This window comes from Columba livia, chromosome 1 (assembly GCF_036013475.1).
Source record: "Columba livia isolate bColLiv1 breed racing homer chromosome 1, bColLiv1.pat.W.v2, whole genome shotgun sequence".
NCBI classification, from domain to species: Eukaryota; Metazoa; Chordata; class Aves; order Columbiformes; family Columbidae; genus Columba; species Columba livia.
Genome location: NC_088602.1, coordinates 41475995 through 41496395, shown reverse-complemented (window position 1 = coordinate 41496395; position 20401 = coordinate 41475995). Strand labels below are relative to the sequence as shown.

General features: G+C 38.3%; 1 long non-coding RNA gene across 1 annotated transcript; it reads left to right on the top strand.

Annotated features, from left to right (window-relative positions):
- The first annotated feature begins 419 nt into the window (after window positions 1-419).
- On the top strand, window positions 420-19195 carry LOC135578937 (uncharacterized). The gene is made up of 3 exons (XR_010471028.1): window positions 420-750; window positions 5289-5401; window positions 11647-19195. It is a non-coding gene; the product is annotated as an uncharacterized LOC135578937 (long non-coding RNA).
- Window positions 19196-20401: the final 1206 nt, after the last annotated feature.

Below are 20401 nucleotides of genomic sequence, written 5' to 3'. Positions count from 1 at the left end.
TGTTATCCCTGATATGTCAGGACTAAACTATGTTTCAGCAATAAGGAAAAATATGGGTTGTATTTGTGCTTTTTGGAATAATTTATATTTCACTTATAATTTTAGAATGGTAGTAGATAATATTTTCTCCTTTGTTCTTAAGCGTATTTGTCACTTCTCCTTAAAATGATGTTAAACCACTTCTGAGTTCTTGTACTTTTGGTTAATTAACTCTCTTAGTTAACTGGAATTAACAGTCCAAATTTCCAGAAAGGAATTGCAAATAATCCCCAGTAATGAAATTAGACTTTTTATAAGATACTATTTATCAGGTCCAGAAAAACAAGAATGTTGTGGACATATTCAGTTCAGATCCTTATTGATCTGTTTAAAAAAGCCAACAGCAAATCCTCAGAAATATTTAGCTTTTCTGTTCCAACTTAAGTGCCCAGTTTCCATTTAAAGCAACAAGAAACTAGAGATACACTCAGACTTAAGATTACTTCCTTTTTATTTCCCTCTTCCTTTCTTGGTGTGAAAATCTTACAGTGCAAATGAGTTTTTGTGGCTTTTACACAAATTGGAATATTTTTAAATTTTTGGATGCCTGAATGTATGTTAACTTACAAAACCCCTTAGAAACAAATTGCACAAGGAAGGTCTGGTATTCCAGTGAGTGAGTTGTAACTCGAGACAAGCACTCAGTTCCTCGGATCAGCTGACTGAAGCCGGCTCGGCCAGAGCAGGGAGGGAAATCTCGAAGCTACAGAGGTAAGAGAGGGTAAAGAGAGGGGTTTCTGGTCGCGTTTTCGATTCTGCTACCCGGGAGTCCCCGGCAGCCCTTGCGGAACCGGCTGACGTGACGCGGCCGTTACCACGGTGACGGGGGTCACACCCCTCCCCCTTGCTTTGAAAAAGCCTCCGGGAGCCCACCAGGCGCTGGGAGGTGAAGTGCTTGTGGGGCGGGTGATCACTACCCACACGGTGCTGCAGCAGCGACTGGGTCTGCTCGTGCAGTAGGGTTCAGAGGTTCTGTCACTCCTCGATGTTAGACCTCTCACTTGTTGCTGGTGACACAGACTGGGGTGTGGCAGGGCAAGTAGACTGGACACAACTAGCTCTTATAGGTGAGTTTGCCCAGGGTTTCATTTTGTTTTCTTGTCCCCAATTTAGCTAAGGGTAGCAGTGGTTTCTAGAAAAAGGAAAGCTGTTGCTGCCATTAATACAAAGAGTGTGTCTACACAGACACTACCTGCCAAGAAGGATGCAGCCACCCAGGCTTCTGGCTGCGCAGAGTTGTCTGTGCCTGGCATTAGTATCAGAGAATGGTATGGGAGGCACCTGTGTACGATGTGACCAGGTCAATGAGTTACTGTGCCTAGTGGCGGAGCTTAAGGAAGAGGTGGAGAGACTAAGAAGCATTAGGGAGAGTGAAGAAGAAATTGACTGGTGGGGTCAGGCTCTTTTGACTCCTAAGGCTGTGCAACAGGAGATGACAAAGCCTTGTCCCTCCTGCCATAAGTCAGATAGAGCAGATCTAATTGATGGGGGGGAATGGAAACATGTTCCTGATCGGAGAGGTAAAAGAACCCTCTCTCGAACCCCATCACCACCCTTGGTGCCCTTAACAAATAGATATGAGGCCCTGGACCCTGAAAATCAGGCAGAGGACAGCCAAGAAGATCCACCTGGAGAGCCCTCTGGAGGGACATCATCTACAAAAAGAATTACAACTGCAGCTGTAAGAAAAAAAAAAAGAAGAGTGGTAGTAGTCGGCAACTCCCTTCTGAGGGGAACAGAGGGCCCTATATGTCGCCCAGACCCATCCCACAGGGAGGTCTGCTGCCTTCCTGGGGCCAGGGTGAGGGACATTAATAGAAGACTTCTGGAGCTAATTCAGCCCTCAGACTACTATCCCCTGTTAGTAGTCCAAGCTGGCAGTGAGGACATCAACAGAATAAGTACCAAGATAATTAAAAAATACTTTAAAGCACTGGGTCAGTCAGTTCATGGGACGGGAGCACAAGTGATATTTGCCTTAGTTCCTGTGCTATCTGGGATGGATGAGGAGCTAAATAAAGAGAGGAGCAGAAAAGCCCATCTCGTCAACAGGTGGCTTAAGGATTGGTGTCATTGTCAAAATTTTGGGTTTTTTGACCATGGGGCAAACTCCGTGGTACCTAGTCTCCTCAAATCAGATGGGCTTCATCCTTCTGGGGAGAGCAAGAGGACTATAGTCCATAAGTTGGCAGGGCTGATCAGGAGGGCTTTAAACTAGGTTTGAAGGGGGAAGGGATTGAAACTGGGCTCTCCAAAGATCTGCCTAAGGATGGAAAGCCCGAATTAAGAGGGAAATCAGCAGCCCACTTGAAGTGCATGTACACGAATGCACGCAGTATGGGCAACAAACAAGAGGAGCTGGAAGCCATCGTGCAGCAGGAAAGCTATGACATAGTTGCCATCACAGAAACATGGTGGGATGACTCATATGACTGGAGTGCTGCTATGTGTGGCTACAAGCTCTTCAGAAAAGATAGGCAGGATAGGAGAGGTGGAGGGGTGGCTTTGTATGTTAGAGAGTCACTCGACTCTGTTAAACTTGAGGTCAGCAGTGACAAGGTTGAGTGCCTGTGGACCAGAATCAGAGGGAAGTTCAACAAGGCTGACATCCTCGTGGGTGTCTGTTACAGACCACCCAACCAGGACGATGAAGGAGATTAATTATTCTACAAGCAGCTGGCAGATGTCTCAAAATCGACGGCCTTTGTTCTTGTGGGTGACTTTAACCTGCCGGATATCTGCTGGGAGCTCAATACTGCACAGAAGAGGCAGTCTAGGAAGTTCCTAGAGTGTATAGAAGACGATTTCCTTCATCAGCTGGTAAATGAGCCCACCAGGGGCAAGACCCCGCTAGACCTACTGTTTACAAACAGAGAAGGGCTGGTGGGAGATGTAGTGGTTGGAGGCCGCCTGGGGCGTAGCGACCATGAAATAATAGAATTTTCAATACTCAGAGATGCAGGGAGAGCCATTAACAAAACCTCTACGCTGGACTTCCGGAGGGCAGATTTTTGCCTATTCAGAAGTCTAGTTCAGAGCATACCCTGGGAAACAATGCTTAAAAACAAGGGGGCCCAGGAGGGTTGGACATGCTTCAGGCAGGTGGTTTTGAGTGCACAGGAACAGGCTATACCAGTGTGCCGAAAGGCTAGCCAGCGGGGAAGACAACCGGCTTGGCTAAACAGGGAGATTCTGAATGAAATCAGAAATAAAAAGAGACTTTACCGACTGTGGAAAAAAGGGCTGGCTACTTCTGAAGAATTTATGGAAATAGCTAGATCATGCAGAAAAAAAAATCAGGGAAACAAAAGTGCAATTTGAAGATAATTTGGCCAATTCTGTCAGGGATAAGAAAAAGTCCTTCTTCAAATATGTTAATAAGAAAAGGAGGGGCAAGGAAAACCTCCATTCTCTGTTAGACTTTGCCTCGGTTTTCACCAGTAAGACAGGTGGCCCTCAGGACAACTCATCTCTGGAGGTGGTTGACAGAGATAGGAAGCCCGTTGTATTCCAGGAGGAAATAGTTGGTGATTTACTGAGTCATCTGGATCCTCACAAGTCTATGGGACCAGATGAGATCCATCCTAGGGTGATGAGGGAGCTAGCAGAAGAACTTGCCAAGCCGCTCTCCATCATCTTCCAACAGTCCTGGCTCACTGGGGAGGTCCCATATGATTGGAAATTGGCCAATGTTACCCCAGTCCACAAAAAGGGCTGCAGAGCTGACCCTGGCAACTACAGGCCTGTCAGCCTGACCTCGGTGCCTGGCTGGGTTATGGAGCAGATCATCCTGAATGGAATCACACAGCACCTTCAGGATGGACAAGGGATCAGACCCAGCCAGCATGGGTTTAGGAGGGGCAGGTCCTGTCTGACCAACCTGATCTCCTTTTATGATCAGGTGACTCACCTGGTGGATGAGGGGAAAGCCGTGGATGTGGTCTATCTGGACTTCAGCAAGGCCTTTGACACTGTCTCCCATAATATACTCTTGCAAAAGCTGGTAGCCCATGGCTTGGACAAGTGTACTCTACGCTGGATTAAGAGTTGGCTGGAGGGCTGGGCCCAGAGAGTGCTGGTGAATGGGGCTGCATCCAGCTGGCGGCCAGTCACTAGTGGTGTTCCCCAGGAGTCAGTGTTGGGTCCAGTCCTGTTTAACATCTTTATTGACGATTTAGATGAGGGGATTGAGACCATCATCAGCAAATTTGCTGATGACACCAAGTTGGAAGGGAGTGTCGACCTGCTGGAGGGCAGGAGGGCTCTGCAGAGGGATCTGGACAGACTGGAAAAATGGGCTGATTGCAGTGGGATGAAGTTCAATAGGGCCAAGTGCCGGGTGCTGCACTTTGGTCACAACAACCCCCTGCAGCGCTACAGGCTGGGCGCAGAGTGGCTGGAGAGCAGTCAGACAGAAAGGGACCTGGGGGTACTAATTGACAGGAAGCTCAACATGAGCCAACAGTGTGCCCAGGTGGCCAAGAAGGCCAACGGTATCCTGTCCTGTATCAAAAATAGCGCGGTCAGCAGGACAAGGGAAGTGATCCTTCCCCTGTACTCTGCATTGGTGAGGCCACACCTGGAGTATTGTGTTCAGTTCTGGGCCCCTCAGTTCAGGAAAGACATTGAAGTGCTGGAGCGGGTCCAGAGGAGAGCAACACGACTGGTGAAGGGACTTGAACATAAGACCTATGGGGAGAGGCTGAGGGAGCTGGGGTTGTTTAGTCTAGAGAAGAGGAGGCTTAGAGGTGACCTCATCACTCTCTATAACTACCTGAAGGGAAGTTATAGCCAGGTGGGGATTGGTCTCTTCTCCCAGGCAGTTAGCAATAGGACAAGGGGGCATGGGCTTAAACTCTGCCAGGGGAAATTTAGGCTGGATATTAGAAAGAAATTCTTTACAGAGAGAGTGGTCAGGCATTGGAATGGCCTGCCCAGGGAGGTAGTGGAGTCGCCGTCCCTGGAGGTTTTTAAATTGAGATTGGACATGGCACTTAGTGCCATGATCTAGTAAACAGACTAGAGTTGGACCAAGGGTTGGACTCGATGATCCCTGAGGTCTTTTCCAACCCAGTTGATTCTGTGATTCTGTGATTCTGAGTTGTACAGTAACAAGACTCAATGTACTGATTACCTCTGAAAAGCTTCTGTCTGGCCAATGCTTATAAGGTGCATATCGTTCTGTAGAGTGTACAAGCCCTGAGTGATCTGCATTGCATCTTGCTCCAATTAGTTCTGTCATTTTTCAGATCCTTGGCTCAGATTCCTGCCAGGATGTGGGCATTTGGTTTTTCCTTACAATTTTGACTCTGGCTCCGCACTCATTGAGGATATCTATACTACTGTGGCAGAAAGGAAGGAGGTGAGCTCAGATACTGGACTCTTTCCCACTTTGGGCATGCTGCTCAATTATTAATCTGGTCTCAAGAGAGGGAAGGGGCAGCCCTTAGGTAGTATCATTGTGAGCCAGTTCGTGCCACTTGGCTCAGAAGCATGATTAGATTAGTAACCCTCTTTATTTATCAGGAGCAACATAGCCCTCAGTGTATTTACTGGTGTCTCAGGTTATCAAGTTCTGTTTGCATTGAATCTAACATTACCTGTTCTTCTTGTTTTGCTCATTCTGGTCTCTGACAGGGTGCATGGCCCCTTTCTTCTCCAAGCTCTTTGGGAAATGATGCATTGTGGAGGCAGTAGTGACAGCTGAGTCATGATGTTTCAACTGTGAAAGGATCTCTGGCATTCCTTTCACTTTTATTGTGAACGGAAAAGTCAGGCAAAAAACAACCGAGAGAGACTATACAGATTCCTGTGCTTCATTTAAGTAATATTAACAGAACACAACAGTTTTCATACTGTGCTTCCAGAACTAGAGCATAGGAAAAAAAATAGCTAAATTAGGGAAAAGCTGTATGGAAGCCTTGCATTTCAGTCCTCAGACTAATACCAGATTAACTCTCTTTTTCCTCAGGAGCATATTACACATAAAATAATGAATGTAATTTGAAATCAGTAGATTAACACCAATATAAGTCTTAGAGTATCATCAATATAAACATGCCAATGACATCAGTTCATTGAAATACTAGAAAGAGGGAACCTCTGTTACAGTATGAGGTCTAATAACATGAGTGTTACTCCAGAGAAGTTAACTATTTTTTACCAACTTAAATAACACACTTTTCCACTTTTCCTGTAGTTTATATAAATAGTTTTTTGTTGTTGTTGTTGTTTGTTTCTTTATTTCTTTCTTAATAAATGAATAATGAAGTTCCCTGGTAAATGTTAGCCTTTTATCCTCTAGCCTGTCATTCTCAAATGAATGTCACAGAGGATATTCAAAGAAAGCCTTCTCAAAATAGTTAAATATAGTCATCCTGCTGACTTCAGCTTTTAACTATGTTAGTTTAAGTAGGAAGAGGCACATTTTATCTGGACCTTTTAATGGTTAAATTGGTGATGAAAGTGTGAAGTTGAAAGGGAAACAGATTTCAAGAGATATAAGAATGTTATCAAACAGCTTTATTCTGTATAGCATATATATATATTGACAGTTATAATACAGAAGATAAAAAAGAGATGGGAAAAATATTAGAATTTTGTATTTAGCAAGGAGCAAATATTATACAAGATCCTTGTGTTACTCACATGCAGATGAATCATGAGTAATCACATGAAATGAGTGGATCCAGAGCAACATAAAAACCCATAACAGGTTTTTCATCCAATCTCACTGACTGCATGTGGCAAATGGCAAAAACAAAACAAAACAAAACAAAAAACAACAACAAAAAAACTTCTATAACACAGTTCCCAGGTCAACTTTCGGTTGCCACAATCCTCCTTTTCCTTCAGGGGAACAAAACTCCTGATTTAAATGTTACTAGAGAAAGGAGGTCAGGAGCCAAGAGGAAGAAGAGGCCATCCAGCCACAATGCTACTCTGTGTGGAAACCAGCCTTCAGATGGGAGCTCAGGGACCTGTGAGACATGATTCTTCTCTTTCTCCCTTTGGCACAGAAGAAGTCAAGCCCTTTGGCTGATCAGTCAGTTCTCATCTTCAGAGAATGTGGGGAAACAAAGATTTCACTGTTAGCTGTGTCAGTGAGGCTTTTAACTAAAATAAAAGTGCATTAAGTTTAATCTGTCCTTTACCCACTATTAAAATGTCTTGTACAACATCATCAACCTTCTAAGCATTCTGGATCAATCCAGTATTTCTGCAGCTATTATAGGATGGTGAATGCATGAGACTCCATTGCTAAAATATCTGAAATTATAGTTCATCCCTTCAGAATAACTGAAATTTGTTTTAGAATTACTTGAAATCATTTGTTCAATGTGTTTATTGTTCCCTTGCATTTTCATCAGCAATACTTTCAGTCCTTTACTGTGTATCAATTCAAGATTCAAATAATTATATAGGAAACTAAAAGGGTTATTAATATTTATAGCACACCTAAGCACATTATTCTGGAGGTCAAAAGAATGCAGTATTTGGCATCACAGTGCAATTGAGATGTGCCACAGAACACCTAGGAGTGCTTGACTGCTATAACAAATTATACAGCCACTCTTCCTACACACTTTATTTTTTTTGTTAGATCAGATAAATTCTTAAAGAAATTTCATTAAAGCACACACCTTGAAAGAGCTGGTCAAAAATGTTTCCTTCAAAAAGGAATAGGAATATATTGTATCTAATTTGTTGTGTTAGTATTTATGGATTTATTGGAGTTAATATTGAGTTTCACGTTGAAAATGGACAATCAAAGTACAGATTACATTATTTAAAAGATGATTGCAGGCTCTCTGATAAATGTAATAGTCACAAAGTTTATCATTAGTCTGAAACATTTGCTTTAGAAAAAATAGGTTGGAATGGACCTTGACAAGCCACCTACTCCAAAGAAGGTCTAATTCTGCTTCTCTTTGTTCTAAACAGGGCTAATCAGGTCAGATTGCTCAGGGCCATGTCTAGTCAAGTGTTGAACACCTTGGAAATCCCGTAGTATGTCTGAATTGTTGCTGTCCTACCTTTATGGCAATGAAGTTTTCCTTATGTCAAATGGAAATTTCCCATGTTCCAGCTTGGGTTTGTTGCATCTAGTCATACTGTCAGGCATCTCTGAGTAAAGTCTGTCTTTTCAGAATCTTCTGACCATGTAGCTGTAGATAGCAACAACATCTCCACTGAACCTTCTCTTCTCTAGGCTTAAATAGGCCCAAACCTTAGAAACAAAGACTCAGGGGAGCCATTGTAGTATCTGTCTCTCTTTTTGCTTTTCATTTCTATCTCTGCTTTTGAGACTGTCCATATAAATTTAAAAAAATGTTTGTCACGTCATAAACGAAGAACTTTTTGTAACCTATAAAGCTCTAATAGTAACTAACTGACATGTAGCAAACCACTACTCAGTCTTTAATATTAAATGGGTAAATAAGAATCTCATGGTAAGTTGCTCAGAGCATACCAATATTGCAAATTAAAGGGGCAGTGAAAAGCTCATGCACTTGATTAAAACATAATCACCCACAATGTTTAACTGTTAGCCATCTCCTTGACTTTCTTTTGGACCACTTCAATTGGCATTCTCCAATCAGCTGGTGCTCTTGTGGCTTCTTGAAGAGGACTGATCCCTGGTCCTCTTTCGTTAAAAGGAATCAATACAGCCTGAGAGACTAGGTGATTGGACAGTACATAGTCAACCTTACAGGCATGTTATGGAAGTTCCAGATGTTACTAGGTCTATTCTCTGTGTTCTTTGAGTCACTAGAGCCCACATAGGATTCTTCTGAAGCCAACTATTTTTTTTTTCCATGTTATACTTATGCAATGACAGTTTTCCTTATTATGATGCTTTGACTACATATAAATGCTAACAAATATGCAATTACAGTTTTCCTTATTATGATGCTTTGACTACTTATAAATGCTAACAAACTTTTCTAATTATGGCTTACATATATACGGTACATTAAGATCTACATAAAGCTGGGATGCTTCCACCGACCCACTTAGTTCCTCTCACATTTATTTGTAGTTAATGGCTGATTCCTATCAAGTGTCTGACTTAAGTGGGTAGAAGTGGGCTTAAGAGATTTGTATTCTCGGGAGGTGACTGCTTTCCATCTTAGGCATGTAAATGAGGTACCTGAAGTTAGATAGCATGAAAATTACACTATGCATTAAAAAGCAAAACAAAACAAACTTTCTCATAGACAGACTTTATACCATAAGGTACAATTCCTTTCAAGGAAGCATTTCTGTAATGGTTAACAGTCTTAGTATAATTTTACATATAGAACAGCTGGTACACCCACACAAAAAAATATATTAAAGCGCTTTGTCAGTCAGAAAATGTAAATACTTCGGTTAAAAAAAGTTCACCACACTTACTTTTCTTTCTTTTATAAACATTTCAGCTAATTACTTACAGCTTTAAAAGCCTCATTTTATCCCCAGAACACCCTAGAGTTAGAAATCTTTATCTAGGTTTAGTAGTTGTGGCAGAATGCCATTTGCACTATACTGATCAGTAAGAAGTTGTCAACTGAATCTGATGTCATAAAACAAGAAATGTGCTAGAAACTGCTGATCTGTTTGGGCTTAGTGCAGAATCTTCCATTGAATAAGTAAATAAATAGTTCTATTTGTTTCAAGTAACAGCATATACTTAAAATTTGTCCCAAAATGTTCTCTTAAAAAGGTCGCTAAATAATCCTGTCAGTGTTCAAAACTGAAAAAAAATATGGGAAAGAACTACGAGATTGTGCATGTAGAAACTGCTGGCCTGTATTTTGATGTGGTTTACTAGTTATCTGAGATTCCCTTGGATTAGGCTCTCAGTGAAAAATTTCCATATATATTTCATCATATCATTCACGACCTTCATTAAGATACAGGATTTTCATGAAGAAATGCAGCTAGGACTCAGTGGTAGGATGTATCTAAAATGTGTTTAGGAGACAATCAAGAGCTTTTCCCAGATCCCATATGATCTATGTATCTAACATTGTGGTCAAACAAAGACCTTTCTTCCATTTCCAAATAAAATGTTTAATACTGGGTGAAATAAATCTTGTAGAGAAAGGAAGGGAAAGGATTAGCAGTCTCTGAATAACTTTCACACTCTTTAGGATCTGGACTATCTGGACTAGTATGTGAAGCTGGGCTTATGAAACTAAGAAAGACTAGTTTCAACCATTAGGATCACTCAGTGCCTCAGTTTCTTAGCTGTGATATCAGAAGCAGCTCTCGGCACTGTCAAGATCATGGATTTTTCCTATGGTTCCCTCAGGATGAAGCACCATAGGGATGCTATATGCATATCAAATTTGATAATTTGAAGATCTAAAATATTTTATCATTAAAAAGTGACAGATTGAGGATTCTATTCATATGCATTTACATAACTTGCATCACTGCAGATCATGTGAAGGAAAACAATGCATTTCCTGAAAACTGTACCTTACAAAAAACAAAAACAAAACAAAACACAAAACCCAGACTACTCAAAATCCTTGATTATCAGTTCTGCTCTAGATGTGAGAAAGTCGTGCTTTGCTATTTACTAGCCATGAGTTTGTGAGCAAATATGTTTTTTTTTTTCAGTTAAAAGAAAAAAAAGCAGAACATGGATGTTCGTACTGTTAGGCTGCTATAAAATGGAGTAAGTTAACAAGAAGGCATTGGTAAAATGATTTCTGAACACATTTTGAAGTAGGAAGGATTTAAAGAAAAGGAGAAGTGAAATGAAAAGGAGATATTAAATCCAAATGAAATGCTTCAGTTCTTCAGAACTTAATCATTAAAATAGCCTATGTTTTTAATAACACTGTAGCAAACTTAAAAATGAAAAATGTCCTATTACCTCTTTTTATACTTCATTATTTATTTCTCACTTATAAAATTATCTCAAATCATATTGACCTAAAATCAGAAGTATTATGTTGACTTATTTCACTCAAGTCAGTGAAATAGGGGGGGATTCCAAGCAATAATTCAAAGAAGAAAGCTGTTTGTTGACATTTATGAATATTTTGAAGTTAACAGCATGTAGACATAATGACTTTGTAAGCTTCTAACATCATTCAGGCACAAATACTGAAAGCTGGAATTTGACTGGTCTGTGTATTTGAGCAGAGATATAAGGAAGTTATTTAATATCAGTAAATCTTGTACGATGTGATGACCTGTAAATGAATATGAAAATTAACAGCAAATATTGCATGCAATAATCAGAGTGTTCTCTACATTCTTATGTTTGTGTAAGCAACTGTGGCATTTAAGGGAGCTTGCAAGACACGATGTCTGAGTCTGACTTCTATTGAGATAAGGCAACATTGTGGTTAATGCACAATGGATCTTGGATGCAAGGGAATCCTGGCTTTTTGTCAGCTTTACCACAAACATCCAGTCTGACCTTGGAAAGGTTTCTTAGGTTGAAATCCACAAAGCAATGCAATAATTCTGTTGTGGAAATTAAATAAATAAATAAACACCATAAATTAATACTTAGAAACTCTAATATGTTAGCCACAAATATTTCCCAAATATCTAAGTTCCGTTTGTTAAATATGTCCAGAATTTCTTTCCCCATTGCAGGTCTCATCAGCTCAGCTGTCATTTCCTCCTGTCTGATCAAGATTCACAGACTGGATGTGGGTTAAGCAGACTCTTCTGAACATCAGTGGACAGAACAGCATCTAAACTCTTTGGTGGAACCAGCCTTTAATTTCTCAGTGTTTCAACCTCAGCTGCAAAGCAGAAAAAAAAAAAAAAAACAGTGTTTGGATATAGACTACATTGACTGTAAATTCTTACAGACGGTTCATTAAATGTGTTTGCTTGGGATTCTACTTTTTACTCTGTTACATCACTCTCTCTTATGGGATTTTTTTCCTTCTGCATAAATATTTAAATACCAGTTTGGGACAGAAGTCTCAGGCCACAGGGACAATGCTATCTCATGTGCTGAAAGGTGCTGAACACAATTTGTATTTAAAAATAATACCAAATCTTCCATGTAGAACAGAAATCTGAATTGTTATGGCACCAGGACATAGACAGCTGTGAGTATATCCACAAAAGGAAACAAAAGACTTGATGGGTTGGTTTGTTTGGTTGATTTTTAATCAATAGAAAAATATATAGTGACTTCAAAGGCTTAGTAAACATCTGTATGGATTGCTATGATTTCTGTTTGGTCTAACATAGCCAAGATGTTTTTATAAATTTATGTTTTATAAATTTACATGGTTAAATATTCTGTGCACTGAAATTTGTGGTCTAATAAACTAAAATGTTTTATAAAATTCTCACAATCAGTAACTCCTTCAAATAACAAAAAAGCTGGGTACCTAATAGCAGAAAACAAAATACTTGTCACATATGATTAAAAAGTGATGAAAACTGTGGAATTATTTTCCTGAAACTTGACTCTCCTTTGAGAGAATAATTTTAAGCAAACAATTGCATCTTTTGAAAGTTGATGGAGTTTTTTTCTTCTTCCTGTGTGCATTTCATTAATGATTAGAATATTAGCCAGCATACTTGAACATGCTTAACTATTCAAATGTGGAAGGCATATTTAGATAAAATCATGGAATCTGTAACAAATAACATAAAGTGAAATCTGCTGTAGTTGCAGTTAATAGGGATTTTGAGGAAGTTCCAACCAAAAACAGCCATGCTCTGTATCTGTATCCCCCCATCATCACTTTTGCTTTTACATACATGGATTACATTTTTGTACCTTGATGACTTACACATTTTAACTAAATTTGATTTCACAGGAGTGTTTACACCAAGGGAACATGAACATTTAAAATTCCAGGTTATCTCTAAATCATCAATGTCAGGAGAACTGTGAGAGTTTTGTGCATTACTCAACTTTATGTAAAATGGCCAACTAATGACAATGTTTAATTCTGAACTCTATGTTCCATTAGATTTATCGAGTTCTCTCAGTTCTGAGCCAGAAGCACAGATATGACTTTGTAAAAAATTTATACAACATAACATTTTATCATTTTGTTAATTTCTTCAGGATAATATAGATGTCTTAACACAGGCTGCAGTGCTTCAAAATCTTAGACTATTTTTGGTTTAGTAATTTTAGAAGGCATTATGCTTTTATGAAATATATTTGTAACCTGATATCCAAAAATGACAGACCTGGCCTCATCGGTCAATTTAAACATAATATCAAAATGATGTCTCTGAAATGACTTCTCTGAAATATTAAAGCACAGAAATGTTAACAGTAACATTCATTCTTTCTATTGTGAACACCTCTGGACCTAATTTGCAAAGAATCACACAATCTGGATTTACCTTTGAAAAAGAATGCAAGAGCCAGATTGTTGCTTTTTGTGGTAAGGAAGAAGATACACATTATTCTTGGTAGTGGAAGAATAAATGAAGCCATCAAATTCTCACTGATGTGAACTGAGACTGATTATGCCTAGGATATAAAGAGAAGACTTGCAGAGAAATGGAATTTCACAAAATTATGTTATTTCTGCAAAAGAGGGGAAAAATGTCATAAAAACTTTGACTGACATGTACCTCAGGGACTGGTAGTAGCAAGAGAATTTCAGGATGTTTCATATTCAGACACAGAGAGATTACTTTTCTCAAATAACAGACTCTTCTTACATAACTCAACAAATAACATTTTAAGATTCTTGCTGATGCAGTCAAAAAATGGAATTTTAAACTAGAAAGTGGTCAGTGAAGTCCTGAAAATTCTGATATATGTGGTGACATGAAAAACAGATATATAAGAATGGGGAGAAGAAAAACTGAATGATAGGAACAAATAAACAAACAACGAAAACACACAAAACAAGATGAGGTAAATATTAGGCATAGTATTTCAGAATATGGATTGCAGTTGTTCTGATTGGTAACTGTGTTCAGTTCAAACAACTAAAATATCTAACTAATAAGACATCCAGATTGGACAGTAAATGAAAGGAATAAAGATTTTCATTTAAGACAAAAAGAAAGGCCAAAAAATGGAGAATGAAAAGAAGCAAACAAAAAAATTAACATATTAATTGACTATCTTTTTTCTTCATAGTTAAGAAACAGTATCCCTGGAGGTAGAAGTCACCCTGAAGAGATATGTTTAGGAACTATACAAATGGGATCTTCCTCTAGTCCCCAGACTTGGATTGCAGCAGTGATCTCTGTAAAAGTATGGAAGAAAGAAGCAAGAATAGGAAGTACCTGATTACTGGAGACATTAATTTTCTGACATTAATTTGACAAGAAATGCCTCCATAGGCATCAGTAGGTCTTAAATATTCTTGAATGCATCAGTTGATAAATTTATGTACAAAACAGTCTATGAAGTAAAAATATGCTAGTGCTATTTCGAAGTTACTCTAAGTAAACAGCAGGGAGGAACAGTCAGGGGCTAGTTGTAAAAAATAAGCTTAGATCAAGTAATCATGAGCTGATTCTGCTCATTTGAAACTGCAAGACAAACAAAAATGAATACAAAGCTAAGTTCTGGCATTTTAGCAGAGAGAACTTTGAAAAACTAAGAATTAGTTACCAGGGCTGACTGAGCAAAGAGCTCAATGATTTGAACATAGCGGAAGCATGGAATTATTTGAAGTCAAAAGTGCAAACACTATTTGAAGCTTGCATTGCAAGCAAGAGAAAAAAAATCTTAGCAGGAAAGGGCTACAGAAGGAACACCTCACATAGGATATTAAGAGTAAATAAAGAACCTAAAAGGAATAGAAAAAAAGGATTGATCAGCAAGGAGAGTTATATCTCAGAGGTCAGAAAGGGTGGAAATAAAATGAGAATGGACAAAAGCCTAGTTGAGCTGAAACTTGGAAAGAAAATTAGAACAAGTAACAGAAGTTCTTCAACGACATAAATAAAAAACAGTAAGAAAAGAGAAAACTAAGACAGCTGCACATAGAAATGTTGAGAAGGGAGCTAATCTAAATATGGCAGCAACACCAATACTCTATTTTTCAAAAAAGATTGTAAAGAATATGACAGCAATTGCTGATCAGTCAGTAAGAATGAAAGTGATGTAAATCCAATGTAGAAACAAACTTGAAATGATTACATTGACCAGATGAGGTATTCTATAAGCTCTGAAGCCCAAATATGCAAAGAATGTGTAGATAAAACTGAAAAATTACTTCAACTGACTTGATTACAGTAAATACTTGTAAAATTCGATACCTGTAGTCAGAAAGATAGTTAGCAAGGAAATTAATGGTACACAACTATGAAACAGATGAAATAATAACTTGTGAATCATAAGAAGTTAACTGTGCAGGAAGTAACTGGAAAAATGCAATGTGATATAAAATGTCTTTCCAGATTTGTCCAAGATTCTAATACTCTGGTAGAATTGCACCATCTAGTTCACAGTTTCATAATTTGAGTATGTTTTGTAGATCTACTATAGGAAAATTTGTAGATCTACACAAAGAATGTCATTGTTTTGGAAAAAAAAAAAAAAAGCAACCATGGCAAGCATGTTTTTCAACCTCTTATAGTTTGTGAGTTCATATAGAGCAATGGTGATTTTTAGATGTGGCCATATGTTTAACTTCTATGAAGGAATATGGTACAGTATATGATTTATTTCACATAAGCAAGGCATTATGTTTAATCTTAGATTCTGAGAGCTGGCCTGGCTCTTGCAGGCATTTAAGACATGTAATAGTTCCACTCATGTGGGATAGTGGTATATAGGCTTATGACACCTCCTGTGATCAAGTTGTTGGTTTATAGTTAGATGTTGTGTAGTTAGAAAATACACCTACCTGAGACAAAGATGTCTTCTTATAAATCAGGAAGGGTTAGAATACCATGACTATGTGTAACAGCTCTTGCTGAGTTTCCTCCTTTTGTGGCTCAGGAGAAGCATTGGAGAAGTACTTGTGTTATTTTTTCTGGAAACTTTCAGAGAAATAATTTCATTTTATATTAGAGTTCCAAGACAAAGAAAGGTTTAGGGTTTCCATAAGTTCCTTGGAGTGAATCATGTCACAGAGAACTCCCTGGTAGACTCTCTGCTGCCCAGGTTTACTATAGTTTTTCTTTTGCTTTTTGGTTTAATCACTATTTGGTGGAACTCTCCTAAGATTTTATAGATTTTCTTTTCAAGAAAAAAAAGACTGTGATTGTTATTGGTGGGGTTTTTTTGATTCACTGTTGGTGTTTGGAGCAGTGTCTATGCTCACAGTTCATTCACTATGGGACATCCAACCTGATTTTCGCTGCTGTTATTGCTACTTTTTATATTTTCATGGAAAGCTACAAAGAATTAGTATGCAATAGGGAGGAAAAACTAACAAAGGATATCAAAGTAAACACTTATCTGTGACAAATCAACAGGAAGAAAGTCTTAGAACTCTCACTGGTCCCTCTTGGAGAGGACTCCCATTTCCTGGAAGTCAGAACTCAACATTTGCTGTCAGCATCTTGCACTGGCTGCTAAGCCCATTCTGCTTCAGTTCTCAGCTGGAGGGCTGCACATCCTACTGAGCTAGCAAGAAGCAAGTTGAAGTATATCAAACCAGAAGTTTGCACTTTCCTTACTGGAAAGGAATTAGAGCAACCAACCAACCAGAACTAGGCAGTATCTCTGCATGGTCCCTTAACCCCGTGTGCTACCTTCAGTCGCTCTGTTCCTTCACTATTCCTCTTCCCTCAGAAGTGATAAAGAAATGAATCCTTTCAGAATATTTTACCCATTATAACAGGCTTGTTTGTTTGCTTGTTTGTTTGGTTTTGGTGTTTTTGTTTTTGTTTTTGTTTTTTCCCCAGAAGTGTCTGTATCTAGCAAATCCTGTTCAACATAAGAGATTCTACAGATAATAGGTAGATTAATAAAATCTTCAGAAGCCCAACATGTGATTTTCATTTTCCTCTCAGACACTGAGAATGTCACATCCCAAGATGACAAGTCTTTATCACAAACTTTATGTATGCATTGGGGTGCATGGGAAGAACAGAAATTATGAAATCGTCATAGCTTCCTGATAGTATTGATCACAGTGATAATATTATATTTAGGTTTGTGTTACTGGCTTTGTTTACCTTTACTGTGGCAACTGTGTTTAATGAAAACATCCTTTCTAGCATGAGGCACTGTTGTTCAAGTTTTAATGAAAGGCAAATTTTGTAGTGCTCTGTATGTTAAAGAAGATTATGGCAGCAACTTGTTTCTTCGTCATTATCAGTACACCTTTCTGTGATTCTGCCTTTAAATTGAAAACGTTGCACTTCACACTGCTTCTCTATAGAGAAAAACCTTTCAAGGGGACTTCACTGCGCACCATGAAAACACCATAATGGCAGTTGCAGCTTGGACTGTACTGCTAGCTTGAGCAGCAAAATTAAGTATGATGTCCAGATTTGGTGTACTATCTGGTTAAGAGGAAAGATGAGAGTCTGTTTTGAGGTTGGATATCTTTGAATAGTAGATCTTCTTTGAATCTATACCTTGTGCTGAAGTGGAAAGAAGGAAGATTAGATTGGGGGACTGATATTTTTAGTGACATTTAAAAAATAAAGCTTTGATTCATTTCACAAAAATGTTTGAGCCAAGGATCAAAGATATACAGAAGTAGATACGATACCTTGTACTTCCTGGAGGAGGTTTAGTGGATGACTTTGCTTTTACCTGTTCTCCAGGAGTCCACTGAGTAAATAACAATGATCTAAGAAGATTTTTTTCATCCAAAAAGAAACACTAGATATGCTGTTCATTCATCACTGCCTCTAAATGCCTACAGAGAAGGTAGACAACACCTCTCTGCTACACTCCTTCTCCTCCTCAGTATTAACTACAATGTGCAAAACAAAGAAATGACAACTTTGTCTAACTCATTCTGCTAGTAGTGATCAATTTTAATTTCTTTCTCTTTCTATACTGGTGTGAAACACCTTAAGGTTTTCAATAAGGTTTTCAGGACCAAAAATAAATGTGTGTCTGCTTTGAAGTTTTAGATGGTCTAATGTATGTCTAGCTGCAGTTTTCTGTCATTGTCATCATATACTTTAGTCAATCCATTTCTTTTTTGATAGAAGGTAATCTCCACTCTCTAATGAAATGTCAAACTTGAATACAAGCTTAATCTGAAAAATATTTCGACATATTAAGTCTTGTAATTCCCTCAGAAGTCCATATTTTCAAGCTAATTTGACTATGTCAAAAGTGTGTTTGAAGCAAACCATACAATTGTTCATTACAATTTATGTACCTTTGATTATTTGTTTATTCACCTATAATCACATTTTGTTGTATCATTTATTTTTGGTCTGTTTGTTTCTAGCTTTAATTTTTGGTTTAATTATCTTTAATGTGGTTTCTTATACCTGACACACCACTGAACCCTAACAGTGTATACTTTTCAGTTAATTTTATAGATTTATGTTTCTTAGACATGTAGAGTGAACTTTAGAGCTGAAGTAAGTAGCCCAGCATCTTCCACTTTATCCTTAGGTAAGGATGTGTGCTTTGGGCATGAGGAGAGGGGAAAGTCCTGTAAAACTGGAAAACTAATCAATGGCCTAAACTGGCCACAATAACATTCACCGTGGCAGTTTAAGCTAATAGAGTCTTGACATTTCTTTACATACATTCAGTATATTTCAATAAAGTGTGGGTAGGTATTGTCCTCAGAGTATTAATTCAGTTCAGTGTCTTTTAGAGTATTTTTTTTAAGACTGGAAACACAGAGGACAGGGGAAATCTTTGTCACCCAAATTCACCCTATCTGATCACACAGAGAAAAATGTTGGAATAAGTCCACTCAGATTTCTATTAAAGTGAAAATATTGTCCAAGATCATCTAAGGAGTCACCCGTAAAATAATTCCTTTGTTAATCCCTTGCTTCTCATCAATGCTTCTAGAAAACGGGGACTTTGTTGCAAGCTGTTTATAAAGTATCCTAGAATATATCTGTATAGCTTCCCCAAATATTAATTGATTACCAGGGAGTTAACCAATGGCATTTTAGCCAACTGTAATTATTTATTAACTTATTCATATAATATTTTAGAGACTTGTTGGATTTATTCAATGAACTCTATTAGTAAAGTACTAATAACTTAGCACATTTAGTAGAAAATAGAAGGCATTATTAACACAGAGTAAAGAGAAATAAGAAACATCAATTAAATTTCCTTATCTTGCTTCAGGCTTTAATTTTCTGATTACAGTATTGGTGTAATTTTTTATTTCTGAAGTCAATGTCTGGGGAACAGTTTCTTGAAGAAAAGACTAAGTTTTCTCAATCTATGAGAGCTATTATCTATTTAGTTTTATTCTCTTGGGGAAGTATTGCTTATTTGAAAAGCCATTTCCTTGTCTATAATTGTGTCATACACATGCACACATGCATATATATATGTATGTATATGCATATGTATAATCATTTGTGTATATAGCATAAAAAAAACCAAGCATGATGTCTACACTTAACCACATTGACTGTGAACCAGCAGGTGACCTGGAGCCACTCCTCTAGAATGCCATGGGCACCACATCTAGAATGACATAGGCACACCACTTCATTGAACTGCACAGTTATGAAGCAAGCTGATAACATTTTACCAGAATGCCCTCTGCTCTGCTCTTTTCTAAGTAAACCCATTAGGAGGTCTGTGGTCTTCTAATGCAGCAACTGAAGGTCAGACACAATATCCTAGAAGATCTCAGATGACATCAGGTAACTGTATCAAGCCCTCAGCAGCCACTCACTATAAAAGGAGTTCATGTACTCATGGTTTTAGCTACTTGCCCATGCACAGGTGTCTAAAAACCTCTGCTATGCTTGTTCTCACAAATTGTCCTCCAAGTGTGTATCACACATGTTTGTTCCACAGGGATGTCTCTGCTACCTTCAGGCATCTCAAATGCTGCTAGGAACCTACGTAACTTAATGTGTAACTTAATTGATACCACACCTTAGATGTGTAGCATGTACGTGTTTTAACTTTGACCTGAGTCTCATACATACTGATTCAGTGAGCTGTGTACATTATGATAATTAAGATAATGTATCCTTTAACACTCAGGAGAAGCAATGTATTTGGAATGAAAGAGTTGCAGGCTTCACAATTGAGAGGAGAGTTTGTAGGTATCAGATTTTAAATAAATTTATATTTTTCTCTGTCATATTTCTTTCCTCATTGCAGAAGAATTTCTGCTTTGTTTTGTCCTTCTTGGAGAATTTCACTTGGTGAGAAGCAGCTACCGATTCTACCAGAAATGTGTCAAGCAAAGTATGCATATTGTCAGAAAAAAAATCTCCTCCTTTTCCCACTGAAGACATCATCAGCAGGAAAACTTGTGGCTTTTACCAT